Genomic DNA, 26574 nt, shown 5'->3' with positions numbered 1-26574 from the left:
TGAATCCCTTTTTTGTTTAAGATTTTACATAGGCTGATTCTCTGCATGTGTAATAAAAATGGAGACAGCTATAAAGTCATTCTAAGTTATTTAATTGTTCAATGGGAAAAACTTTCATTTTGAGAAAGAGGCTTCTCAGACTATGAAGGCTGTCAGTACCTCTGCAGTTAATGAGATGAATGAGCCTGCAGATGAAATAATATCTCATGCAGTGATGCATCTGGGTAGTTGGAGTATCATCCAGGTATTCCAGATAGGCTGAGAAAATGTGGTGGGAAGAAAGTTAAGTTTACACCTACAAATATAATGGTGAAGTGATTTTTAGCATAGGTTTGCTTAAGTGTGTAGCCTGCAAATAGAGGGAGCCAGTGGATTAAGCCTGCTATCATGGCAAACACTGTCCCTATTGATAGGACATAGTGGAAATGGGCTAATATATAATGTGTGTCATGTAAAATAATGTCTAATGATGAATTGGCTAATACAATTCCTGTTAAGCCACGTACTGTGGAGAGAAACATAAAGTCTAGAGCTCAGAGTGTTGCCGGAGACCATTTAATGTTGCCACCGTGTGATGTGGCCAATCAGCTAAAGACTTTTACTCCGGTAGGGATAATGATGCTTATAGTGGTGGAGGAAAAGTATGCTCGTGTATCTATATCTATTCCTACTGTGAATATGTGGTGATCCCATATGATAAAGCCTAGGAAACCAACTGATATTATGGCTCATATTCTACCTATACCCAGATGGTTCTTTTTTGCTGGTGTAGTATGTTACAATAAAAGAAATCATTCCAAAACCTGGTAGGATATGGATTTAGACTTTGGGGTGCCCAAAGAATCAAAATAAATGTTGGTATAGAATAGGGTCACCTCCACTAGCAGGATCAAAAAAGGTATTATTAAGGTTACAGTTAGTAATATAGTAATATCAGTGGTTGGAACAGGGAGAGAAAGAAGTAGAGTAACTGCTGTAATAAGGATGGATCAGACAAAAAGGGGTGTTTGGTATTGGGTTATGGCTGAAGGTTTTATATTAATAATTATGGTAATAAAATTTATGGTTCCTAGGATAGAACAAATACCTGCTAGGTGGAGTGAGAAGATAGTTAAATCTACAGAGGCTCCTGCGTGTGCCAGGCTTCCTGCTAGGGGAGGATAGATTGTTCAGCCGGTTCCAGCACCAGCTTCTAGTACTGAGGACACAAGTAGGAGTAGAAGGGATGTGGGGAGAAGTCAGAAGCTTCTGTTATTTATTTGAAGGAATGCTATATCAGGGCACCGATTACTAGAGGGAAAAGTCAGTTGCCGAAGCCTCCGATCATGATTGGTATTACTATGAAGAAAATTATAATAAATGTGTGAGTGGTGACGACATTATAGATATGGCGGTCTCCTAGTATTGCTGGCTGGCCTAATTCTGATGGAATTAGGAGGCTTAGGGCTGTGCCTGCTATTCCTGCTCATGCACTCAATAATAGATGTAATGTTCTGATATTTTTATAATTAGTTGAAAATAATCAGCAGTTGATGAACATAGGTAGAAAAAGGTAAAATGGCTGAGGAAGCATTAGACTGTAAATCTAAAGACAAGGGGAATAGGCCTCTTTTTACCAGTACGGAGGAGAAACTATCATACTGAATTGCAAATTCAAAGCAGCAGCTTCAATCCTGCTGGGACTTCTCCTGCCTTTTTTTTCTTATGGCAGGAGAAGTAGATTGAAGCTGGTTGATAAGTTATTTAACTGCCAACTAAATTTTTGTGCGTTAAAGTACCATCAATCTAGGGAGGACTTGGTTTAATGAAAGTAGTTGATTTGCATTCAAGTGATGCAGAGTAAAGTTTTGCAGTCCATAAAATTGATACAGAAATTAAGTATAATTGACTTCCTGAGGGCTTTGAAGGCTCTTAGTTGTGGTTAATATTGACAGGGTTATATGTAGAAGGAAAGTGAAAAAAAATGATCAGTGGAGGAAGGAACAGTATGGGTTGTATGTTTTCAAATTGTTGTTCTATTTTTATGTTGTTGGATGTAGGAAATATTGTTATTAAAATAGAGTAAATTAGGCATATGTAAAAGTATAGATTCAGTAGAGTTATTATCACTATAGTAATTGGAATAATTGGGTTATTGTTTTTGTTAACTCTTGTTAGATTGCTCACTTAGGAGAGAATCTTATTAATGGTGGTAGGCCTCCTAGGGATAATAGAATTACTGCAATAATAGGTACTAATCACGTTAGTTTATTTCGGGTGTGGGATAGTGATAGCGTTTTAGTATTCAAGTTTAAGTTAAGTATTATGGATATAGAAGTTGTTAGAATATAGTACATAAGTAAATATAGGATGGTGATGTTTGGGTCATAGGTTAATTCTGCTATTACTCATCCTATATGGGTAATCAAAGCATAGGCTAGGATTTTACATAGTTGTGTTTGATTAAGTCCTCCTGATCTGCCAATTATAATGGTTAAAATTGAAATTAATAGGAGGTTATTTGTGTTGATTGATGGAAAGATTTGAAGTTACATGAGATGGGAGGTAGTTTTTGCCATGTGAGAAGTATGGCAGGTATTGGGGGGTCTCTCGGCTTACCTCTGGGAGTCAAAAGTGAAAGGGGGGGCTATTCCTTGTTTTATTGCCAGAGCAATTATTATGGGTGAAAGGTGGTTAATGTGAGGGGTAATTGTTCATTGTCCGGAGGGCATGTTGTTAGAAAGAATAGCTATTTTAAGAATTATGATGTGCTTGCTTGTGTTAGGAAGTTTTGGTGGCTGCTTCTGTGGAGTGGTGGCTTATGTTTTTTATTAGGATCAGCATGATGGCTGATAAATTTATTTCTGAACCTGCGCAGATGAGGAATCAGTGTGAGCATAATACTGTAATGAAAGTTCCTGTAAAGATAGCAAGGGGGATGGTGAGTTGGGCTAGTGGGTTAATTAGTACAGGAAGGATTAAACCAACATTTTTGGGGTATGGGCCCAATAAGCTTGTTTAGCTGACCTTACTTTAGTGCATAATACATAGCACGGAAAGTTTTGAATTCTCAGGTGTGGGTTCAATTTCTATAGCCTTAAAAAAAGAGGATTTAAAACTCTATAATTTACTCTTATCAAAGTAACTCTTTTTTTCCAGACACATTTCTTGTGTTTGGGGTGGGTATTGTGTTTAGAATAGGTATTGAGATATATATCATATGCATAATACTAGTGTAAGTGATAAAAAATTTTTTCATAATAAATGTATTAGCTGGTCATAGGAGAACTGAGGATTCATTTAAATTCATAAAAATAGGGTGGTTAAGAGAAGGGTTTGGTGATTAAATTTATTGTGTAAAGTTCTGGTGAAATTATGGTGTGGGGTGCTCCTAGAAAAATAGTGTAGTTAAGGCATTTATTATAATATTTATGTATTCCGCTATAAAGGAGAGTGAATGAACCTGCAGCATATTCAGTGTTGAAACCTGAGACGAGTTCTGATTCTCCTTCTCTTAGGTCGAAAGGAGCTCGGTTGGTTTCTGCTAATGTGGAGATAAATCATATTATGGCTAGGAGTCATGGTGGTAGAAGTCAGAAATGTTCTTGTGTTGTAATGAGTGTATATAAAATGTAGGACTGATGATGGAATGATGGCTAGGGTGACTTCATGTGAAATTGTCTGGGTTACAGTCTGTAATGCACCAATTGGTGCACAGTTTGAATTGGGTGCTCATCCGGATCATAGAATGGAATAAATGGCCAGACTTGATGTGGCTAATATAAATAGAAGGCCGAAGTTGAAATGGATTGGGGGATCTGGTATGGGGAGAAGAGCTCATAGGAGGGCAATGGAAAGGGCTAAGGTAGGAGCGGTTATGTAAAGGGTTATAGTGGATGTGGAGGGTCATAAGGATTCTTTTTTTTTTTTTTTTTGAGACGGAGTTTCGCTCTTGTTACCCAGGCTGGAGTGCAATGGCGCGATCTCGGCTCACCGCAACCTCCGCCCCCTGGGTTCAGGCAATTCTCCTGCCTCAGCCTCCTGAGTAGCTGGTATTACAGGCACATGCCACCGTGCCCAGCTAATTTTTTGTCATTTTTAGTAGAGACGGGGTTTCACCATGTTGACCAGGATGGTCTCGATCTGCCGACCTCGTGATCCACCTGCCTCGGCCTCCCAAAGTGCTGGGATTACAGGCTTGAGCCACCGCGCCTGGCCAAGGATTCTTTTATGAAAAGTTTTATTGGCGAATGGTTGAAGTATTGCATAGGGACCTATGATGTTGGGCCCTTTACATAGTTGTATATAGCCTAGAATTTTTTGTTTGACGAGTGTTAGAAATGCTGATTAGGGCAGGAATGCTTAGTAGGAGGAGGTTCATCATGAACTTGCTGTTAAGAAGAGGAATTGAACCTCTGATTATAAAGCTTTGAGTCTTATGTGGGCATGGGCTCTGCCATCTTAATGATCCCTGTTCTCAGGCAGGGAAAACTGTTAAATTGAGATAATATCTGTTGGGTTAGGGCACTTTGTGAAGTAGGCTCTATTTCTCTTGTTCATTCATACTGGGAGAAATATTGAATACATAAAAACTGACCTGGGTGTCTCTGGTCTGAAATCAGATCATGTGGTACTTAAATCGTTTGAAAAACAAACCTTTAATAGTGGCTGCACCATTGGGATATCCTGATCTAACATTGAGGTGGTCAACCCCATTGTCGATATGAACTCTAGAATAGGATTTTTCTCCTATCCATAGGGTTAACTTGGTCCGTTGACCAAGTTACTGGGCCAATGTGTGTTAATTTAGTTAGACTAGTGTGGTCTTAGTTTATATTGTTTGGAGGTTACTGTACACCAAGGTCACCCCAACCAAAATTTTTAATGGATGGATGATAAGTTAATCCCTGTACATTTTTTGAGTGTTGTTTGTATTAGGAAATTGAAGCTCCATAGGATCTTCTCATCTTATTTGGTCATATCTGCCTCTTCAGGGATGGATCAGTTTCACTGATGAAAAGCAAGAGACAGTTAGACCCTTGTGTGGCCATTAATACAAGTCCCTATTTGGGGAACAAGTGATTATGCCACCTTTACACAGTCAGGGTACCACAGCCATTGAACATGTGTCACTGGGCAGGCAGTGCCTCTAATACTGGTAATGCTTGAGGTAATGTATTTGGTAAACAGGTGGGGATAAGGTTTGCCGAGTTCCTTTTACTTTTTAAAATCTTTCTTAAGGACATGCCTGAGTTGGATTAACAGTTTAATATGGTGTTTAGATTATAAGTTATTATAGTTGGGCTGTTATTTCAGTCTGTTATAAACTTATGCAGGAGAGAATGCTTTTGTTACTTATACTAACATTGTTGCTTCTACTAATAGATTAGTGAAATGTGATGTTAGGGGTTCAGTAAAGTGAGTAGAATTGAAATACTTAAATATTGAGCTTGAACACTTTCTTAATTGGTGGCTGCTTTTAGGTCAACTATGGTAATGAAGTGTTTTTACTCTCCTTGAAAGGTTATTTCCTAGGGAGAGAAGAGCTGTCCCTCTTTAACAGTTAACCATTAGTCAACCTCCTATAACTGGTCCAGATATACCAAGAGGCAATATTCCTGTGCTTGAATCATCCCAGTGCCATGAGCCAGGCAACTAGGGATGACCCCTATCGCCCAATGCCTACTAAAATTGTTCAAGCTAGCCAAACCCAATCTTGCCCTGCCTGTCCTTTCCTATAGAACCCCCAGTAAAGGCAGTGGCCTAAATGTTCTTGCTCTTGTCTTCTGCCTCCTGACCACCTTAGTGTCTTCCCCATGAGGCCCTGTGTGGCATGCTGTGCATCTTGTTTCTTCAGCAACTCTGAATATTAAAAATCTCCTAATGGCATCAGACTCTCCATGTTATCCCTCAGTCACCTTCGTAAATTAAGACTTGAGCACAATGCATTGGAGATTTAACCACTATTTGATTAATTAGAAAAGGACTACTCAAAACATGAGTATTCCTATGTTTCCCTTTAAACATTGCATTTAATATAGTTAGTTGTTGCTTTAGGAATAACTGTATCTATGTTTAATGAAAAATGAAACAATCTATGTGTACTAATGGAAAAGCTTAATGGAACTCAATCTGTATGTTCTAATTGTAAAGTTTGTGACTCTTATTCAGAAGTAGACACAGATAATTTGGAGGACTTTTCCTCTCTTATGTGTGTCTGAAATTTAATTTTTTTAAGGAAAAGCTGAAAGTAGAATAATCAGCCAGCTTATTATAAGAGCTAGTAAGCATTGCTTCACACAGAATATTTTTTTCATTTATTTGTAACTTAAGGGTTTTTTTTCCACTAATGTTTTATAGATTTTAATGTGTAGAAGTTTTAACTCCTTGGTTAAATTTGTTTCTTAGTATTTTATGTTTGGATGCAATTGTAAATGGGATTTTTTAAAAATTTCCTTTGTGGATAGTTCATTGTGTATACGGAAACACAACCCATTTTTGTATGTTGATTTTGTATCTTGTAACCTTACTGAATTTGTTTATTAGTTTTAGTAGTTTTTGATGGAGTTGTTGGGGTTTTCTCTATATAAGAGTATGTTATCTGCAAACGGATAATTGTACTTTTTTTGTTTCTGATTTGCATGCCTCATATGTCTTTTTATGGCCTACTTGCTCTGGCTATGACTTCTGGGTATAATGCTGAGAACTGATGTGAGTTGGCTTCCTTGTTTCGTTCCTGATCTTTGAGGAAAAATTTTCAACTTTTTAACGTTGAGTATGTTCGTCTATAAACTTATGATCTATAGCCTTCATAGTGTTGAGATGCATTCCTTCTGTGTTTCATCTGTGGAGAGATTTTTGTTAATTATGAGGATGTTGAATTACATGGAATGCTTTTTCTGTACTATTAAGATAGTTATATTTTTATCCCACATTCTGTTAAATTGACGTATCAAATTGTACATATTGAACTATATTTGTATCTCAGAGATCACAATATATAATTGTTTTAACATGCTGTTGAATTAGGTTTGCTAGTATTTTGTTGTGGATTTTTGCATCTTTGTTTACCAGGAATTTTGGCCTGTAATTTTCTTTTCTTGTAGTGTACTTGTCTGCCTTTGGTAGCAGGGTAATGCTGACCTTATAAAATTAGTTTGTAAATGTTCCCTATCATTCAATTTCTTTTCGAAGCTTGTGAGAAAGATTAACAATTATTCTACTGTAAATGTTCGTTAGAGTTTGCCAGTGTATCCATCATGTCCTGGACTTTTTCTTTGTTAGGAGTTTTTGATGACTGATTTCTTCTCCTTACTCTTTATTTGTCTCCTCTTAGTTTCATTTTTTTTCATGGTTTAATATTGTTGGATGTATGTTTCTGGGAATTTATCCATTTCTTTTAGGTTATCCAATTTGTGCATAATTGTTTATAGTCTCTTATGATGCTTTGTTTTTCTTTGTTACCAGTTATAATGTCTTCTCTTACCTTTATAATTATACTTATCTGAGAGTCATCTCTCCTTTTTTTCCATCATGTAACTAAAGATTTGTCAGTGTTACCATTCCAAAATCAAATCTTAGTTTTGTTGATCTTTCTGTGGTCATTCTAGGCTCTATTTCATTTTTTTCTGCTCCATTTTTTATTATTTTCTTACTTCTGCTGACTTTGTATTTAGTTGCTCTTTTCTAGTTATTTGAGGTATAAAATTAGATTGTTCATTTGAAATATTTCTTTTTTTAAATGTAGACACTTGTCACTATAAACTTCCCTTTTAGAACTGCTTTTACTGCATCTCACAAGGGTGATATGTCATTTTTCCATTTTCACTTGTGTCAGGATGCTTTTTCACTTTCTTTTTTGATTCCTTCTCTGACTCAGGAGTATGTTGTTTAATGTCTACGTATTTGTAAATTTCAGATTTTTCTCCTGTTATTGATTTCTAATTTAATACCATTGTGAGTGGAAAGGATGTTTAATATTATTTCAGTCTTAAATTTGTTAAAGCTTATTTTGTAGTCTAACATAGGATCTATCCTAGAAATTGTTTTATGTCCATTTGAAAAGAGTATATATTCTGTTGCAGTTCATTAAAATGTTAGGTTTATATTTGATAGGTTCATTTGGTCTATAGTGTTGTTAAAGTTGGCTGGGTCCTTATGGTTTTCTGTCTGGATGACCTGTATATTGTTGAAAGTGAGATGTGGAAATCCTCTACCATTACTGTATTGCTGTCTGTCTCCCTTCAAATCTGGTAATATTTGCCTCATGTACTTAGGTGCTTCAATGTTGGCTGCATATACATTATAATAGTTATATCCACTTGATGAATTGAAACCTTTGTAATTATATAATGACCTCTCTGTTGACAATTTTTGACTTAAAGTCTATTTTTGTTTCTTGTTGTTTTTAATTGTACTTTAGGTTCTGGGGTACATGTGCAGATCATGCAGGATTGTTGTGTAGGTACACACATGGCAATCTGGTTTGCTGCCTCCATCCCCCCATCACCCACATCTGGCATTTCTCCCCATGTTATCCCTCCCTGACCTCTCTAACACCCTGCTGTCCTTCCTTGGCCTCCCCCCAACAGACCCCAGTGTGTGATCCTCCTCTACCTGTGTCCATGTGTTCTCATTGTTTAACACCTGCCTATGAGTAAGAATATGTGGTGTGTGATTTTCTGTTCTTCTGTCAGTTTGCTGAGAAGGATGGTTTCCAAATTTATCCATGTTCCTACCAAGGAAATGAACTCACCATTTTTTATGGATGTATAGTATTCCATGGTGTACATGTGCCACATTTTCCTTGTCCAGTCTATCGTAGATGGGCATTTGGGTTGGTTCCAATTCTTTGCTATTGTAAACAGTGCCACTATTAACATACGTGTGCATGTGTCTTTATAATAGAATGATTTATAATCCTTTGGGTATATACCCAGTAACGGAATTGCTGGGTCAAATGGAATTTCTATTTCTAGGGCCTTCAGGAATCTCCACACTGTCTTCCACAGTGGCTGAACTAGTTTACACTCTCACCAACAGTGTAAAAGTGTTTCTATTTCTCCACATCCTCTCCAACATCTGTTGTCTCCAGATTTTTTAATGATCACCATTCTGACTGGCATGAGGTGGTATGTTAGTATGGTTTTGATTTGCATTTCTCTAATAATCTGTGATGATGAGCATTTTTTAATATGCTTCTTGGCCTCATATATGTCTTTTGAAAAATGTCTGTTCATATCCTTCTCCTACTTTTGGATGGGTTTGTTTTTTTTCTTGTAAATCTGTTTTAGTTCTTTATAGATTCTGGATATTAGCTCTTTGTCAGATGGGTAAATTGCAAAAAATTTTTCCCATTCTGTTGGTTGTGGGTTCACTCTAATCATTGTTTCTTTTGCTGTACAGAAACTCTGGAGTTTGATTAGGTCCCATTTGTCTATTTTGGCTTTTGTTGCCAATGCTTTTGATGTTTTGGTCATGAAGTCCTTGCCTATGCCTATGTTCTAAGTGGTTTTGCCTAGGTTTTCTTCTAGGGTTTTTATGGTGTTAGGTCTTATGTTTAAGTCTTTAATCCATCTGGAGTTGATTTTAGTGTAAGGTGTTAGGAAGGGGTCCGGTTTCTGTTTTCTTCAAATTGTTAGGCAGTTTTTCCAACACCATTTATTAAACAGGGAATCCTTTCCCCATTGCTTGTTTTTGTCAGATTGTTAAAGATTAGATGGTTGTAGATGTGTGAGGTTTCCCCCAAGACCTCTGTTCTGTAGGTTTGTTTGATATGTGTGTAGACACCTATGCTCTTCTTTGGTTATGTTTTTAATGGAAAATCTTATTCTGTACTTTCGTATTTAGCCTATGTTTCCTTATAGCTAATGTGAGTTTCTTGTAGGGAGCATAGAGTTAGATTTTTTTTTATTGCATTTTAGGTTTTGGGATACATGTGCAGATCATGCAAGATAGTTGCATAGGTACACACATGGCAGTGTGTTTTGCTGCTGTCTTCCCCTTCACCCACATTTAGCATTTCTCCCCAGGCTATCCCTCCCCGCTTCCCCCCGCTGTCCCTCCCATATTCCCCCCAGTAGACCCCAATGTGTAGTACTCCCTCCCCTGTGTCTATGTGTTCTCATTTTTCATCACCCGTCTATGAGCGAGAATATGTGATACTTCATTTTCTGTTCTTGTGTCAGTTTGCGGAGAATGATGTTCTCCAGATTCATCCATGTACCTACAAAGGACACAAACTCATCCTTTTTGATTGCTGCATAATATTCCGTGGTGTATATGTGCCACATTTTCCCTGTCCAGTCTATCGTGGATGGGCATTTGGGTTGGTTTCAGGTCTCTGCTATTGTAAACAGTGCTGCAATGAACATTCGTGTGCATGTGTCCTTATAGTAGAATGATTTATAGTTTTTTAGATATATACCCAGTAATGGGATTGCTGGGTCAAATGGAATTTCTATTTCTCGGGCCTTGAGGAATTGCCACACTGTCTTCCACAATGGTTGAACTAATTTACACTCCCACCAGCAGTGTAAAAGTGTTTCTATTCCTCCACATCCTCTCCAGCATCTGTTGTCTCCAGATCTTTTTTTTTTGAGATGGAGTTTCACTCTTGTTACCCAGGCTGGAGTGCAATGGCACGATCTCGGCTCACCGCAACCTCCTCCTCATGGGTTCAGGCAATTCTCCTGCCTCAGCCTCCCGAGTAGCTGGGATTACAGGCACGTGCCACCATGCCCAGCTAATTTTTTGTATATTTAGTAGAGACGGGGTTTCACCATGTTGACCAGGATGGTCTCGATCTCTTGACCTTGTGATCCACCCGCCTTGGCCTCCCAAAGTGCTGGGATTACAGGCATGAGCCACTGTGCCCGGCCAGAGTGCAGTGATAGGATCTTGGATCACTGCAACCTCTGCCTCCCAGGCCCAAGACATCCTCCCTAGTATATCAGTTAGGGCCCAGCAGGAAACAGATGGCCCCATCAATTTAGGATAATTTGAGATGGGGTTGATGCCAGAAGCCTTTATAAAGCAATTGGCAAAGGAGAAGAGCTAGTGCAAGCTCCTGGTGCCAGCATGAGTGAGGTGCCTCATCCACAGGCCTGAAGGAAGGGGAGAGAGTTGAGGGTGTGCGTGTGGTCACCTGACTTGGGGAAGTCACTTAGATTCGTGGAGGAAACAGCCAAATTGTAGTGTCCCCCTTAGGGAGGAGCCCTGAGAATCAAATGCCCTGACCTCCTCTCCCCTCTACCTGGGGACCAGAGCAGGTTGGAGAAGGGACAGTAGTAGATAAGGAGGGAAAAATGGAAGACATCCACCACTGCCACACCACTATTAAAGTTTCCATTCCAGCAGGATCATTTGGTAACCAACCCCTGATTGCTAGGGTGGCAGATTTTTCATTCTCTCAATAGCATCTTTTTCAGAGCAGAGGTCACTTTTTGTTTTTGGTTTTTTTGGACAAGGTCTTACTCTGTAACCCAAGACACTCATTGCAACCTTCATCTCTCCAGTTCAAGCCATCCTCCCACCTCAGCCTCCCAAGTAGCTGGATGACAGCAACCTGTCATAGGCATGTGCCACCATGCCTGGCTAATTTTCTTTTTTCCCCAGACAGGTGGTCTCACTTTGTTACCCATGCTGGTATGTTTCCATTTCAACATTCTTGAAATGAAAAAAATTATAGAAATAGATAGCAGATTAGTTGTTGCCAGAGTTTAAGGAAAGGAGAGGAGTGAATGTGGCTGTTGAAAGGGCAACACAGGCCGGGCACGGTGGCTCAAGCCTGTAATCCCAGCACTTTGGGAGGCCGAGACGGGTGGATCACGAGGTCAAGAGATCGAGACCATCCTGGTCAACATGGTGAAACCCGTCTCTACTAAAAATACAAAAAATTAGCTGGGCATGGTGGCGCGTGCCTGTAATCCCAGCTATTCAGGAGGCTGAGGCAGGAGAATTGCCTGAACCCAGGAGACGGAGGTTGCGGTGAGCCGAGATCGCGCCATTGCACTCCAGCCTGGGTAACAAGAGTGAAACTCTGTCTCAAAAAAAAAAAAAAAAAAAAAAAGAAAGGGCAACACAAGGGATCTTCTGGTATGGTGGAGTGTTTTCTATCTCCTCTGTATCAGTGTGATCTGGCTAGGCTTTGTGTCCCCAGTGAAATCTTATCTTGAATTGTAATCCCCAGGTATTGAGAGAGAGACCTGGTGGGAAGTGATTGGACTGGACTGTGGCAGCAATTCCTCCATGCTATTCTCATGATAGTGAGTGAGTTCTCACAAGATCTGATGCTTTTTTAAATATTTGGAAGTTCCTCTGTCTTATTTTGCTATCTCTCTCTCCTGCTGCCATCTAAGTGGTGACTGCTTTCCTTTCTGTCATGATTGTAAATTTCCTGAGGTCTCCCCAACCATGCAGAACTGCGAGTCAATTAAACTTCTTTCCCTTATAAATCACCCAGTCTCAGGTAGCATCTTTATAGCAGTGTGAAAATGGCCTAATACATAATGTCAATATTCTGGATGTGATATAGTACCATAGTTTTTGCAAGATGTTATTATTAGGGGAAACTGGGTAAAGGGTACCCAGTGTTTGTCTGTCTCCCTCCCTCCATCCCTTCCTCCCTCCCCGTCCTGTCCTCCCTTCCTTCCTTCCCTTCCTTTCTTTCCTTCCTTCCTTCCTTCCTTCCTTCCTTCCTTCCTTCCTTCCTTCTTTCCTTCCTTCCTTCCTTTCTTTTTCTCTATTTCTTTCTTTTTTTCTTTTCACATTTCGTTTTTTTGTTGATTTACACCTGAATACTCCAGAAAGTAATTACTTAAGATGCTTAAGATGGGGGGTGATTTCAGCATTGCTCACCTTCCCCTATGACAAAAGACCTCTGAGCATGTACAGTAAGACACAGTCACATCTTGGGGACCTCTCTGGCAGGTGAACTGCAGGACCCCAGCCTTGTGCTGGTTAAAATAATGAAGCCACAGCCACTTACCTAAGCCAGAGTGGGCCAAGCTACTTTTTCACAGATTGTAAAACAGGCTTTAGGTTTCTCTCCTCTTAGATGAGAGGCCAAGGGTCTTCCCTATCAGCCTGCTTTTCTAGTGGCTCACGGACCATCACCACCTGGCTGACCTGGAAGGGTTTAGCCACAGTGGATCATGTGGTGACCAGGGCAGCACGAGGCTGGGGCCCTGCAGTTCACCTGCAGAGAGGTCCCCAAGATGTGACTGTGTCTTACTTCAGATGCTCAGAGGTTTATATATAATATATATATGTATATATCATATATATACATATATATATACACATATATATATCATATATATATGATGAAGTAGTATATAACCTTTTGGGATAGGCATTTTTCACTCAGCATAATTCTCTGGATATTCATACAAGTTGTTGCATATGTCAATAGTTCATTCCTATTTGATGGTATATATTTGCCAGAATTTGTGTAACCATGCACCTTTGAAGGTACAACTGGGTTTTCTAGTTTTTGCTATTACAAATAAAGTTGCTGTAAACATTTGCAAAGCAAATAACTGTTATTGCACGGACACAAGTTTCCATTTCTCTGGAGTAAATATCCAGGCATACCTTTCTGGGCTGACTAGGAGTTGCATCTTTCATTTTACAGGAAACTACCGAACTGTATTTCAGAATGGCTGCTCCACTTTACCATTCCCACCAGGAATGTATGAGTGATCCAGTTCCTAGATCATGTTTGAGTTATACTCACAAATATGTTCTCCAAAGCTTTTTGTTATTTCTTAAATTCCTAAAGTACTGTTTGCAACAGACTAGGTCTCAAGCAATGGGTCATAAGTCACCTTTCTATTGGGACAGCATTAAATTGAATTCTTTATTGCACATAACTCAAGCTCAATAATCTGCATTGTGGCTCTCAGAGTTGAATCACTGTTGTCAATAATTTGCATCTGGAACTTTCCTCCAGCCAATCCATGGTAGTCTATTCTTCCTGCCATTACTAATTTTCCTTCTAGTTCTTCAGTCTTTGGAGAAACATAATTTTATTTCAGCCTCATGGTATCTATCAGTTAGACACTTTTGGTGGTAAATAACCAAAAACTCAACTCATGCTGGCTTGAACAATGGAGAATTTATGAGCTTACAAAACTGAGAAGTTTAGGGTTACTGGTGAGGCTTCAGGTTAAGTTTGATCTAGCAGCTTAAGATATCAGTAACTTCTTAGTTTTTTTTTTAAGATGGACTATTTCTCTGTTATGCAGGCTGGAGTGCAGTGGCATGATCTTGGCTCACTGAAACCTCTGCCTCTCAGGTTCAAGTGATTCTTCTGCCTCAGCCTCTCAAGTAGCTGGGAATACACACAAGCACCACCATGCCTGGCTAATTTTTGTATTTTGTATTTCTGGTAGAGGTGGGGTTTCACCATGTTTCCCAGGCTGGTTTTGAACTTCTAACCTCAGGTGATCTGCCTGCCTTGGCCTCCCAAAGTGCTGGAAAGAAAGAAATAGAAAGGAAACAGAAGAATATTGTGTTGGAAGGTCAAGATATCATGCCAAACGCTGCCACAACATTAAGTAAGATGAGGATCATCTGATTTTGTGACTCTGGAAACCAGGGATTTTAGCAAGTGAGAGCTCTTTCAGAGGATAGACAGGACAGGGTGTTTGTTGATGGTGCTAATGGAGGTTTCAAGGAGATACCTAGACATGTGCCTGTGACATGGAAGAGAGGAACTAAAGAAGGTGAGGGTGAGAGAGGATGTTTTTTTAAGACAGGGTTTCACCATGTTGGTCAGGCTGGTCTTGAACTTCTGACCTCAGGTGATCCACCCGCCTTGGCCTCCAAAGTGCTTGGATTACAGGCGTGAGCCACCACGCCTGGCCAGGACTTTTTTTTTAATGGAAGAATCCTGAGCATATTTACAAAGGATGCCTGATAGGATAAGGTTCCTGAAAGGCCTGAGTGACTGAGCCCTGAGCACCAGTGGAGGGCTGGTTCCAGCTTGGTAGCACCTTCAGGCAAGCACTTTTAAAGTTACAGAGCATTTTCTCTATGTATTTCAAAATATTCCTTTTACCTTGTTTAGTAAATGTCATGCTAGATCAAAGGCAAATTAACCTAAAGTTCTGTCAGAATTATTATGAATATAGAATTCATAAAGATAAAATTCCTGTAGTTTTACTATTTCTAGAAAAGTAATACATTTTTTTGAAAGGTTTTATTACCTAAAATTCTTTGTTGTTTTAGAGATGTCAGTATCTCTGCTAATGATGCTCAAGATGGATGTAGCCACAAAATCTGCAGTTGTTGAAAGAAGCAAAATGGATTTGTTGAAATTTCTTTTTCTTTCTCTTTCTCTCTTCTCTCTCCTCTTGTCTCCTCTCCTCTCCTGTCCTCTCCTCTTCCTCCTCCTCCTCTTCCACCTCCTCCTTCCCTCCTCTCACTCTCCCCATCCCCTTCCCTCCCCCTTCTCCCCTTCTCCTTCCCCCCTCACCCCTCCCCTTCTCTCTCCCTTCCCCCTCCCCTTTCCTCTCCCCTCCCCTCCCCTCTTTCTCCCCTCTCCCTCTTCCCTCCCCCTCCCCTCCACCTTCTATCCCCCTCCTATCCCCTTTCCCTCCTATCCTTCCCCCTCCCCTCCTCTCACCCCTCCCCTTCCCTCTCCCCTCCTCCTCCCCTTCTCTCCCCCTCCTCTTCTCTCTCCCCTCCCCCTCCCCTTTTCTCCCCTCCCCTTTTCTCTTCCCTTCCCCTCCCATCCCCTCCCTCTCATCTCCCCTCCCCCTTCCCTTCCCCTCCCTCTCCTGTCCTCTCCCCCCTCCTATTTCCCCTCACCTCCCCTTCCCTCCTCCCCTCCTTCCCTCCCCTTTCCCCCTTTTTCCCCCCTCCCCTCCTCTCCCCTTCTCTCCCCTCTTTCTCCCCTCTCCCCTTCTCCTCCCCTCACCTTCTCTCCCCCTCCTCTCCCTCTCCTCTCCCCCTCCCATCCCCTCTCCCTTCCTTCCTCTCCCCTTCCCTCTCTGGTGCTCATCCCCTCCCCCTCCTTTCCCCCTCCCATCCCTTCTTCCTCCCCTCCTCTCACCCCTTTTCTCTCTCCCCTCCTCTTCCCTTTCTCTCTCCCTCCCCTCCCTCTCCCCTCCCCCACCCCTCCCCTTCCCATCCCTTCCTTTTTCCCTTCTCACCCCTCCCTTTTCTCTCCCCTCCTCCTCACCTTCTCTCCCCACTCCCCTTCTCTCCCCTCCCCCTCTCCTTCTCTCCCCCTGCCCTTTCCTGTCCCCTCCCCTTTCCTCTCCCCTCCCCCTTCCCAATCCCCTTTTATCCCCTCCCTCTCCCCTCCTCTCTCCCCACCCCTTCCCTCTCTTCTCCCCCTTCCCCTCTCTTCTCTCCCTTCCCACTTCCCTTCTCCTCCCACTCCCCCTCCCCTCCCCCTCACCCCCTTCCCTTCTCTCTGTTGCCCAGGTGGTAATATGGTGGCACATTCTCCACTCACTGCAATCTTCACCTCCTGGATTCAAGGGATTTTTCTGCCTCAGCCTCCCAAGTAGCTAGGAGTACAGGCATGTACCATCACTCCTGGCTAATTTTTATATTTTTAGTAGAGACAGGGTTGCACCATGTTGGACAGGCTGATCTTGAACTCCTGACCTCAAGTGATCTACCCTCCTCATTCTCCCAAAGTGTTGGAATTACAGGCATGAGCCACAGAGCCCAGCCAGAATCTGCATTTTAATAAGATCCCCAGGTGGTATGTGTGCCTATGAATGTTTGAGAAGCCCAGGTCTAAGGCAGAACAAACACCACCTGAGGGGAATCCAGGCATTGCCTGTTTCTGTACAGCTGGGGAGATGAGAATGGTTTTTACATTTTGTAATGGTTGGAAAAAAAGAAAAAGAAGATTTCTTAATGTTAAGATTATATGAAATTAGTATTTCAGTGTCAATAAATAAAGTTTGATTGGAACACAGCTACAATATTTACATATTGTCTATGGCTGCTTTGTCTCAAAAAAATTGTTGAGTTGTCATGACAGAAATCACGTGGCCCAAGAAGCCTAAAATATTTATGATCTGGCCCTTCAGAAAACATTCACCGGCTTCTGATCTAAAGTGCATTGGAGATGCATTCTTCATGGGTTTCCAAGGAACTTGTACACCAAGGTTAGCTGATTGTAACAATGTGTGGTTTAATGATATTTATCATATTAAAGTTGAATCAATAAAGCAAAATCAGTATTTAAACATAGGGATTATATATTCCAGCTTCAAACTTGAGAAAATGCCACTTTGACTTTGTTTCTTTTTTTTTTTTTGAGATGGAGTCTCGCTCTGTTCAGGCTGGAGTGCAGTGGCACGATCTTGGCACACTGCAACCTCCGCCACCCAGGTTCAAGCAATTCTTCTGCCTCAGCCTTCTGAGTAGCTGGGACTACAGGTGCCTGCCACCATGCCCAGCTAATTTTTGTACTTTTAATAGAGACGGGATTTTACCATGTTGGCTGGGATGGTCTTGATCTCTTGACCTCGTGATCTACCTGCCTTGGCCTCCCAACTCTGACTTTACTTTTCTCTTTCTCGTTTTTTTTTTTTAACCTGAGACAAGAGTCTCGCTTTGTCGCCCAGGCTGGAGTGCAATGGCATAATGTCAGCTCACTGCAACCTCTGCCTTTCAGGTTCAAGTGATTCTCCTGCCTCAGCCTCCTGAGTAGCCAGGATTACAGGCATGTGCCACCACGCCCAGCTAATTTTTTGTATTTTTAGTAGAGACTGGGTTTCACCATGTTGGCCAGGCTGGTCTTGAACTCCTGACCTCAGGTGAGGCATCTGCCTCAGCCTCCCAAAGTGCTAAAATTACAGGCGTGAGCCACCATGCCCAGCCTAACTTTGTTTTCTAAATGAGATAGTGAAGAGCTAAAGAGTTTCTTAGTTTACCTTTTGTTTTCTAAAAAATGAAATTATGGGGAAAACAATAAACTTATCAGATAAAAATTAGTAATACTGGTTATCTCTGGGGAGGGAAACTAGGAGGGGTGGAGCAAGGCATAAAGGAGACCTGATTATATTTTCTTTTGTGCCTTTCAGAATTGGATCCGGGATCCAAGTTTGCTTTCATTTTCCCCATAATTTCATGTTTTAGGAAATAAAAAATAAAAAATTAGGAAATAAAAGGCAAACTTACAGGATAAGTTTGTTATTTTCCCCATAATTTCATTTTTTAGGAAATAAAAGGTTCAATTGTTACAACTCAAAATGTTTTCTCTTATACTGTTGTTAGATAGTTTGAATTAAGTCTTCTCTCTCCTCAACACACATGATGGTTGTCATGTTGTCATCTTGCTCTGAGAATCTGAATGTCCACAATCCTTGCTCATCTAGGTGGGAACCTGCTTGTGCTGGTGGATCAGCATGCTGCTCATGAGTGTGTATGCCTGAAACAGCTTATCAATGGTAAGGATCTTTGCAAGTAGAAGGAAATTGAGACTCCCAGCAGAATCAGTACACCTCAAAAAGCTCTTCTAACTGACTGTTGTGAGGAAGCACGCTTTGTACTGTATGTTCAAAAATTAAGCTACAGTCTTCTAGTTTGGCCTGTGTTATAACAGAAAGAATGTAGTAGTTTACTAATTTAAAAATGTGGGTCTTATTTATGTGGTCAGAGGCATATTTGCCACACATTTATGATCAACCCAGAGGTGCCAAGGACAGGCTACTTACTCTGACATCCAGCACAAAGATCTGCCCCTCCATATGTCCGGTGATCTTGGCATGCCTTCCCATATCCCTTCAGGCAGAGACCACTGGCAGCTCAAAAGGCCCAGTATAGTTTTGATTTTTAATTTTAGTAGGCTTTTAAATATATGGTATAATCAAATAAATTCAATTCTGAAAGGCACAAAAGGGAATAATAATAAAGTCTCCTTTTTACCCTTCCCCCATCCTTCCTTGCTTCTCTTCCCCAGAGACAACCAACATCACTGGCTTTTAAATCTAGCTTTCCAAAGTAATATATGCTTTTTAATTTTTTTTTCCTACCCATTTTTTTCATCATGAGACTGTGTTTGCCAAGTTGCAAAATACCAGGAAAGTCTTTACTCCTGTGGCCTGTGAGTAATGTCAAAGAGTTGGGTAAGGATGTCAGGAGGTGCTTCATGGACTAGAAAGCCAATGATACTACTATTATTTTCACTTTTCCTTATAGAATGGTGGCCTAAAAGTTGGGAAAGATATAGTAAAAACAGTGTTAGAAAAACGTACTTCTACAGGCCCTGAACCATTTGAGAATAATACTAATTCTCTCCAGAGACTGGGAGACCCTGCTGAAGGAAAGGAAAGCCTTCTGGAGCCATGAGATTGTGTGGTAAACCAACATATGTCCCTGGTAATCCACATTATTCACCTCTGTCATCAAAATCACATTTATTAACTACAGGAACGTTGCATTGTTGATCTGAATGAAAGATGCAAGTCTTATATTTCTTATTTCAGAGAATGCTACCAAAATTGGTTAATAGGCTGAGTATTAGCTTGACTTTAAAAATGGAAATCCAAAGTCTAAAACTGAACATTAAACATTCTGGTATGCACTAGAATGATTATATCAAGGCTGTGCTGTATTTTTATCTGAATCTAGAAGACTTCCCCTTCCTACTCTTAACCCATTCATGTTTCTGCCAATAGATTCCTATGAGAAGCAACAGGCACAGGGATCTGATTGGAAGAAATTACTGTCTTCTACTCTAATTCCTCCACCAGAGATAACAGTGACAGAGGATAAAAGGAAATGCATATGGTTCGTACCATTATAAGAATGTGATGTTGATGGTATCAGCTCTCATAATTCTGTGAGGAATAAGCATAACTATTGTTTTGTTTTTCAGATGAGACCAAGAGAGGTAACAAGATTTGTCTAAGGTCATAGCAGTTATTAAGTAGTGGAGCTTAATAACTGCTCAAAGGCTGGTTATCTAACTCCACAGGCTGGTTTTTTTTCCTTTTTTAAGATGTGTTTTTTTCTGCATCTGATTATCCATTAAAATAATTAATTAGTTAATTATTTGAGACAAGGTCTTGCTCTGTTGTCCAGGCTGGAGTGCAGCGGTGCGACCTCCACCTTCCAGGCTCAAGTAGTCCTCCCACTTCAGCCTCCCAAGTAGCTGGAACTACAGGTGGGCACCACCATGATGGGCTAATTTTTGTAATTTTTTTGGTAGAGATGGTGTTTCACCATGTTGCCCAGGCTGGTCTCGAACTCCTAGACTCAAGCAGTCCACCCACTTTGGCCTCCCAAAGTGCTGGGATTACAGGCATGAGCCACTGCACCCAGCCTCTTCTTTCCACTGTGTCCCAGCTGGTGAGTATAGGATAGAGTTTCCCTAATAACTTTTTCCAGCATTTGGCTTAGAACACTCTTCCCATTTCTTGGAATAGTCTGTGTTTATGCCATGCCTTGTGAAAGCAAAGTTTTTGCAGTAATTGCTCCCATTCTGCTTTACCTTGGTGCATTCTAGACTCTTAGTTTACATTATCATAATCATACTGGGAAGAAAGCAAAACACTGAGATGCAAGGAAGGGGCAAATCATATAGTGAGTCACAAGATAGGACATTTTGCCTCTTCTGAGAAGCACAAATTATTGAAAATGAAAAAGAGAAGTTTCTTCCAATGTATTTCAAGTTTGGGAATATGATACTGCCAGTAAATCTTGTTTCCCTGTGACATAATTTATATTAGAGGCAGATCTATTTACTTACATTCCATTAATCAGGACTTCTCAGTTCCTTGGTTGCTAATTACCTCCCTGCTTTAATGCTGATCCAAATCACTCTCAGACCTTTTCTTTGTGCCAGGCTCTCTTGAGTGCTGGCAGTCAGAAGTTAGCAGTTCCTCGATGAAAACACACTTAGAAACAAGATTTAGACACAAATTGGTCCTTGATGTAAAAGAGAAAAACAATAAAGGTTACTATAATCCAAAAAGGAAATTTGATAATAAAAAATCCCAAACAAACACACATAAGTGTGAGAAAAACAATACAATTTTTAAGCCCAGTGGCAGCTTTTGAAAAACTATCAAGTAGTATTTAGGACCAGTACTGAAATGTGAATGAAGTAGCACTTTTTTTTACATTTGAGGTTATCTCTTTAGGTGTTACCACAAAAATCTGGAAGATCTGGGACTTGAATCACACTAGTGATTCTCTGGTCCTTGTGGGAAAAGTATCACTCTGTTTTGTCGAAAGAGAAGACAATGAACTTCAGAGAGGAAGATCTACTGTGACCAGGAATATGGTGGAGGTAAGGCACAGCTGCAGGTGTTAAGGAAATTGCTCAGTGACAGTAACCTTGTATTTTTTCTATAGATTCTCTGAATTTATCTTTTCTTCAACAAGCATTCATGGTATTTACCTGCTGGGTGCCCAGAGCTAGAAATTCAGAGATGAATTAGCTCAAAATAAGGAAGAAAGGCATTTAAAGAGTTATAGTCAGTGAATTTTGGCTAGTAGATGTATGTGTTTTACTTTCTTCCCAGTACAATTATGGTAATGAAAACTAAGAGTCTAGAATGCACCCAGGTAGTTTTTCAGAAGTGTTACAAAAAACATAGAATGACTCCCATGCCTGGGGAGGTGGAGTCAATGAAACTCACAGAAAAGCTGTTTCTTAAGACAAGTTTTTACTTTTGAGAGACCAGGTCTCACTGTGTTGCCCAAGCTAGAGTGCAGTGGTGCAGTCATAGAACACTGTAGCCTTGATCTCCTGGGCACAAGCAATCTTCCCACCTCAGCCTCCCAAGTAACTCAGAATACAGGCACATGCCACCATGACTGGCTAATTTTTCCCTTATTTTTTTTTTTGTAGAGATGGGGTCTTGCTGTGTTGCCTGGGCTGAACTCCTGATCTCAAGCAATCCCTGTGTTGGCTTCCCAAAGCCCTGGCATAACAGGCATGAGCCACTGCGCACAGTGAGAAAAGTCTTTTAGAATAGTGGGAAACTGCCAAGCACAGAAGAGAGGAGAAGGGCATTCTAGACAAAGGAACACATATCAGAGACTTGAAGCAGATCCTAAACTATCAACAGATATGGCTCAAATTAAGATCCACAGTTGACCTTTGGACAACTTGGGTCTTAACTGCACATGTACACTTATATGCAGATTTTCTTCCAGCTCTGCCACTCCTAAGACAGTAAGACCAACTCTTCCTCTTCCTCCTTCTTAGCCTATTCAATGTGAAAATGATGACGATAAAGACATTTATGATGATTCATTCCTTTTTTTTTCTTTTTAAGATGGGGTTTCGCCATGTTGGTCAGGCTGATCTTGAACTCCCGACCTCAGGTGATCCGCCCGCCTTGGCCTCCAAAGTGCTTGGATTACAGGTGTGAGCCACCATGCCTGGCCCTATGATGGTTCATTTCTACTTAATGAACAATAAATATATTTTCTTTTCCTTATGATTTTTTTAACATTTCCTTCCTTCCTTCCTTCTTTCCTTTCTTTCTTTTTTCTTTCCTTTCTTTTCTTTTCTTTTCCTTCCTTCCTTCCTTCCTTCTTTCCTTCCTTCCTTCCTTCCTTCCTTCCTTCCTTCCTTCCTTCCTTCCTTCCATCCTTCCTTTTCCTTGATGCCCAGGCTGGAGTGCAGTGATGCAATCTTGGCTCCCTGCAACCTCCACCTCCTCAGTTCAAGTGATTCTCCTGCCTCAGCCTCTCAAGTAGCTGGGATTACAGGTGCACACCACCACGCCCGGCTAATTTTTGTATTTTTAGTAGATACATGGTCTCACCATGTTGGCCAAGCTAGTCTTGAACTCCTGACCTCAAATTATCCACCTGCCTTGGCCTCCTAAAATGCTGGGATTATAGGTGTGAGCCACTATGTCTGACCAACGTTTTCTTTTCTCTAGCTTACTTTATTGTAAGAACACACTGTATAATATGTACAACACAAAAAATATGTGTTAATAAATTGTTAATGTTATTGGTAAGGTTTCTGGTCAATGGTAGGCTATTGGTAGTTAAGACTTGAGGAAATCAGGCCAGGTGCAGTGGTTCATGCCTTTAATCTCAGCATTTTGGGAGACTGAGGCAGGCAGATCATTTGAGGTCAGGAGCTCGAGACCAGCCTTGCTAACATGGTGAGACCCCCGTCTCTACTAAAAATACAAAAAATTAGCTGGGCATGGTGTTGTGTGCCTGTAAACCCAGCTACTTGGGAGGCTGAGGCATGAAAATTGCTACAACCTCTGGAGGCAGAGGCTGTAGTGATCCAAGATCGTGCCACTGCACTCCAGCCTGAATGACAGAGTGAGACTCCATCTCAAAAAAAAAAAAAAAAAAGATTTAGGGAAATCAGAAGTTATACTTGAATCTTTGACTGGATGGGGGTTAGCTAGATGGGTTGTGAGGGTCAAATCATAAAGGAATTTATCTTATTCTGCTAAGCATTTTTCATTTCATCTTATAGGCAGCCAATGAAGAATTTTAAGCAGGAGAGTAAGGTACATTTTAGATTGCATTCCAAATATGATTACTTTACATATATGTTTTGGGGTAAAGGTTTAAAAACTACTGCTGAAATGTGGCATTGGAGGTGTTAGAAGGGACCATTACTTCTTATTTTATGTTTCTTTTTTTAACAGAAATATGTATTTTGCCTTTATTGCGTTTATCCTCTCCTTGCCTGTTTTCTACTATAATTTTCTTTATTTCTCTTCTTTTCTCTCTACTGGTTTAGAAGTTATATACTCCATTTGTATCCTTTTAGAGATTAGCCTTAAATTTTAGCATGCATACTTATCAAAGTTTAAAAGTAATTCATTTCTCTATCCTCTTCCTAACTATACCAAAATCTTACAAACCCTTCATCTTGCATCACCCTCCTCCCATCTTCCATGTAGCTGTCTAGTACTTTAATTCCATCTTGTTTTTAATCCCCTGGTTGTCAATTATTTCATAGTCAATCTTTATTGAGATTAAACAAAGTGTTCACCAGAGTCTGTTCACCATTGCCTCTTGCATCCTATTTATTCTGTTTTGTATTCTGTTTTATTGTTTTCTAACTTAAGTAAATCTCTTAAAAAATATTTTATCCACAAACAAATCCTGAGACAAAAAATAAAAATAAACAGAAGCTATTTTATTAAGAGTCCGTGGGCCAGGCACTGTGGCTCCCAGAACTTTGGGAGCCCAAGGCGGGTGGATCACCTCAGGTCAGGAGTTCATGATCAGCCTGGCCAACATGGTAAAACCCTGTCTCTACCAAAAATACCCAAATTAGCTGGGCATGGTGGCCGCACTTGTAATCTCAGCTACTCAGGAGGCTGAGGCAGAAGAATTGCTTGAACCCAGAAGGCAGAGGTTGCAATGAGCCGAGATCACATCATTGCACTCCAGCCTGGGTGATAAGAGTAAAACACTGTCTCAAAAAAAAAAGTCCATGAAAGATAAGCTATCTTTTAAAATATCTTAATTTTTCCTTCATACATGCATGATTATCTAGCTAAAAACAGAATTTCACATTGCCAGTTATCCTTCTGCATTTTGAAAATATTCTTCTACTTTTGACTTTCTATTTTATTTATCTATTTATCATTTTTTTTTAGATAGACTCTCACTCTGTTGTCCAAGCCAGAGTGCTGTGGGGTGACCTTGGCTCATTGCAGCTTCAGCCTCCCAGGTTCAACTGATTCTCGTCTCTAAGCCTACCGAGTAGCTGGGATTATAGGTGCTCACCACTACACGCAGCTTTTTTATCTTTAGTAGAGACAGGGTTTCACCATGTTGGCCAGGCTGGTCTTGGACTCCTGACCTTAGGTGATCTGCCTGCTGCAGCCTCCCGAAGTTCTGGGATTATAGGTGTGAGCCACTGCACCCAGCCTGACTTTCTGTTTTAGCTATTGAAGAAGTCCTTTGTCAATCCAGTTATTACTCTGTAGATAATCTGTTTTTCCCTCTGGTTTCTTTTAAGATGTTCACTTTATCTTTGGAGTTCTGTAATTTCCCTATGATGTATCTTTGTATGGATTTATTTTCATTTCCTTCTGGAGATTCACTATGCTTCTTCAGTTTAGAAAGTGTGCAGTCATTATCAACTCAAACATTGTTTCTTCCCCATTCTCTCTTTTGTCTCTTGGAAATTTTGCCAGATATCTACTAGGCCTTATCTTTCTACTCTCCATGCCTCTTCAGCTGTCTTCCATATTTACCACTGCTCTCTCCCTCTGTGATACATTCTGGGAAATCTCCTTACTTATCTTCTGGTGAATTAAAGAATCTCTTCATCTTCTGTTCAACTATATGCTCAGCTTATCCACTGAGTTTTTTATTTCAGTGACTAAAATTTTAATTTCAATGACTATATTTTTTATTTCCAGAAGTTTTTTTCCCCCCAAATCTCCCTGTTCCTTTTTCATGGTGTCCCACTGTTTTCAATATTGTTTCTACTTTTTTATCTCTAGCTTTCTTTATTTGGAGCAAAGGCACATCCACATCAACCCTGTGTAGATGTCTTAAGTGCTTTAGTAATATCTTAAATAGTAATATCTGAAATTAGAAGACAGATATAGTGGATAAATTGGGGGACAGATTATACAGGAAGCTTTGAGTCAGGGAGAGTAGCTGAGGGGTTATTTCAGTGGTTCAGGTAAGAGAAGGTGAGGACTGGACTGAGTCAGTAGCAGAGGAAGTAGAGAGGATATTTGAGACAGAATTTGGGAGGCAGAAGCTAGAGGACTTTGTGAGCAATTAAATCTGAAAGGAATAAAGGAGAACAGTGATTCTGAGGGTTGTAGCTTGGGCAGCTGCAAGGATGATGGTGGCATTGACACAGAAGGGACACAGATGAGGAAGAACAAACCTGTCTGGGGGTTCCATCATGAAGCTGGGTTTGAACACAGTGAATGGGCCTTCAGGTGGAATGCCCAGTGGATAGGCAGACTTAAATGATCTAGTACTTGGCAAAGAAATCTGGGCTGTACCTATCTATCTTAGAGCATATATATTTTGATAGTATCAGAAGCTGGAGAAGGGCCTTGATGAAGCGAGATTGTCCAGGGAGAATATGGAGAGTGAAAAGGAACAGAGAAAAGGGTGGAGCCTGTGGAACATCAGCATCTAGGGTGCATATCTTTGGCAAAGGTCTGGAAAGCTCTGCTGAAAGGAGGAAATTCTAAGGATGGCTGAAAATATTTGGTTGGCAAGGAAGGAGGAAAACCAGCAAAAAGTACTATTGCCAAAACCAAGAAAAATTTTAAACAAGAAGGGAATTGTCAATAATGGCTATGAACTAGAGCCCGAAACGTTGGACTTGGCTGTTGTGAGGACATTGATTGTCTTGTAGAATCATTTCCTGGGGATGAGGTGGGGCAGAAGATCGAGTGTAGTGAGTCAGGAGTGCATGAAGCAGGAGGAAGTAAAGCTAAGTAGACAGCTCTTTCTAGAACTTTGGCTACACAAAGAAAAAGATGGGTTGATAGCTAAAGGTTAGAGGTGTGGGAAGTGTGGTGGGACTCAAGGCTGAGGAAGGGCTTTTGTTTGCTTTAAGACAAAAAAGGCACATTTGCAGGCCAAGGGTGAAACATTCAAGAGGAAGAGAGCTGTCGGCTCTTGGATCATCTTGGCTTT

At 40.6% G+C, this 26574-nt stretch overlaps 1 pseudogene across 1 annotated transcript in view; it reads left to right on the top strand.

Annotated features, from left to right (window-relative positions):
• The window catches only part of LOC144580054 (DNA mismatch repair protein Mlh3-like), a 52588-nt pseudogene that overhangs the window by 13683 nt on the left and 12331 nt on the right, over nucleotides 1–26574 (top strand). Inside the window, exons 3-5 of the transcript XR_013528930.1 lie at nucleotides 18330–18401; nucleotides 19632–19743; nucleotides 21099–21247. The product of XR_013528930.1 is annotated as a DNA mismatch repair protein Mlh3-like (transcript). The remainder of the gene's footprint in view (nucleotides 1–18329; nucleotides 18402–19631; nucleotides 19744–21098; nucleotides 21248–26574) is intronic.

The sequence above is a fragment of the Callithrix jacchus genome, chromosome 17 (genome assembly GCF_049354715.1).
Source record: "Callithrix jacchus isolate 240 chromosome 17, calJac240_pri, whole genome shotgun sequence".
NCBI lineage: Eukaryota > Metazoa > Chordata > Mammalia > Primates > Cebidae > Callithrix > Callithrix jacchus.
Note: the sequence above shows the minus strand (reverse complement) of the source record. Positions and strands in the feature narration are given on the sequence as shown.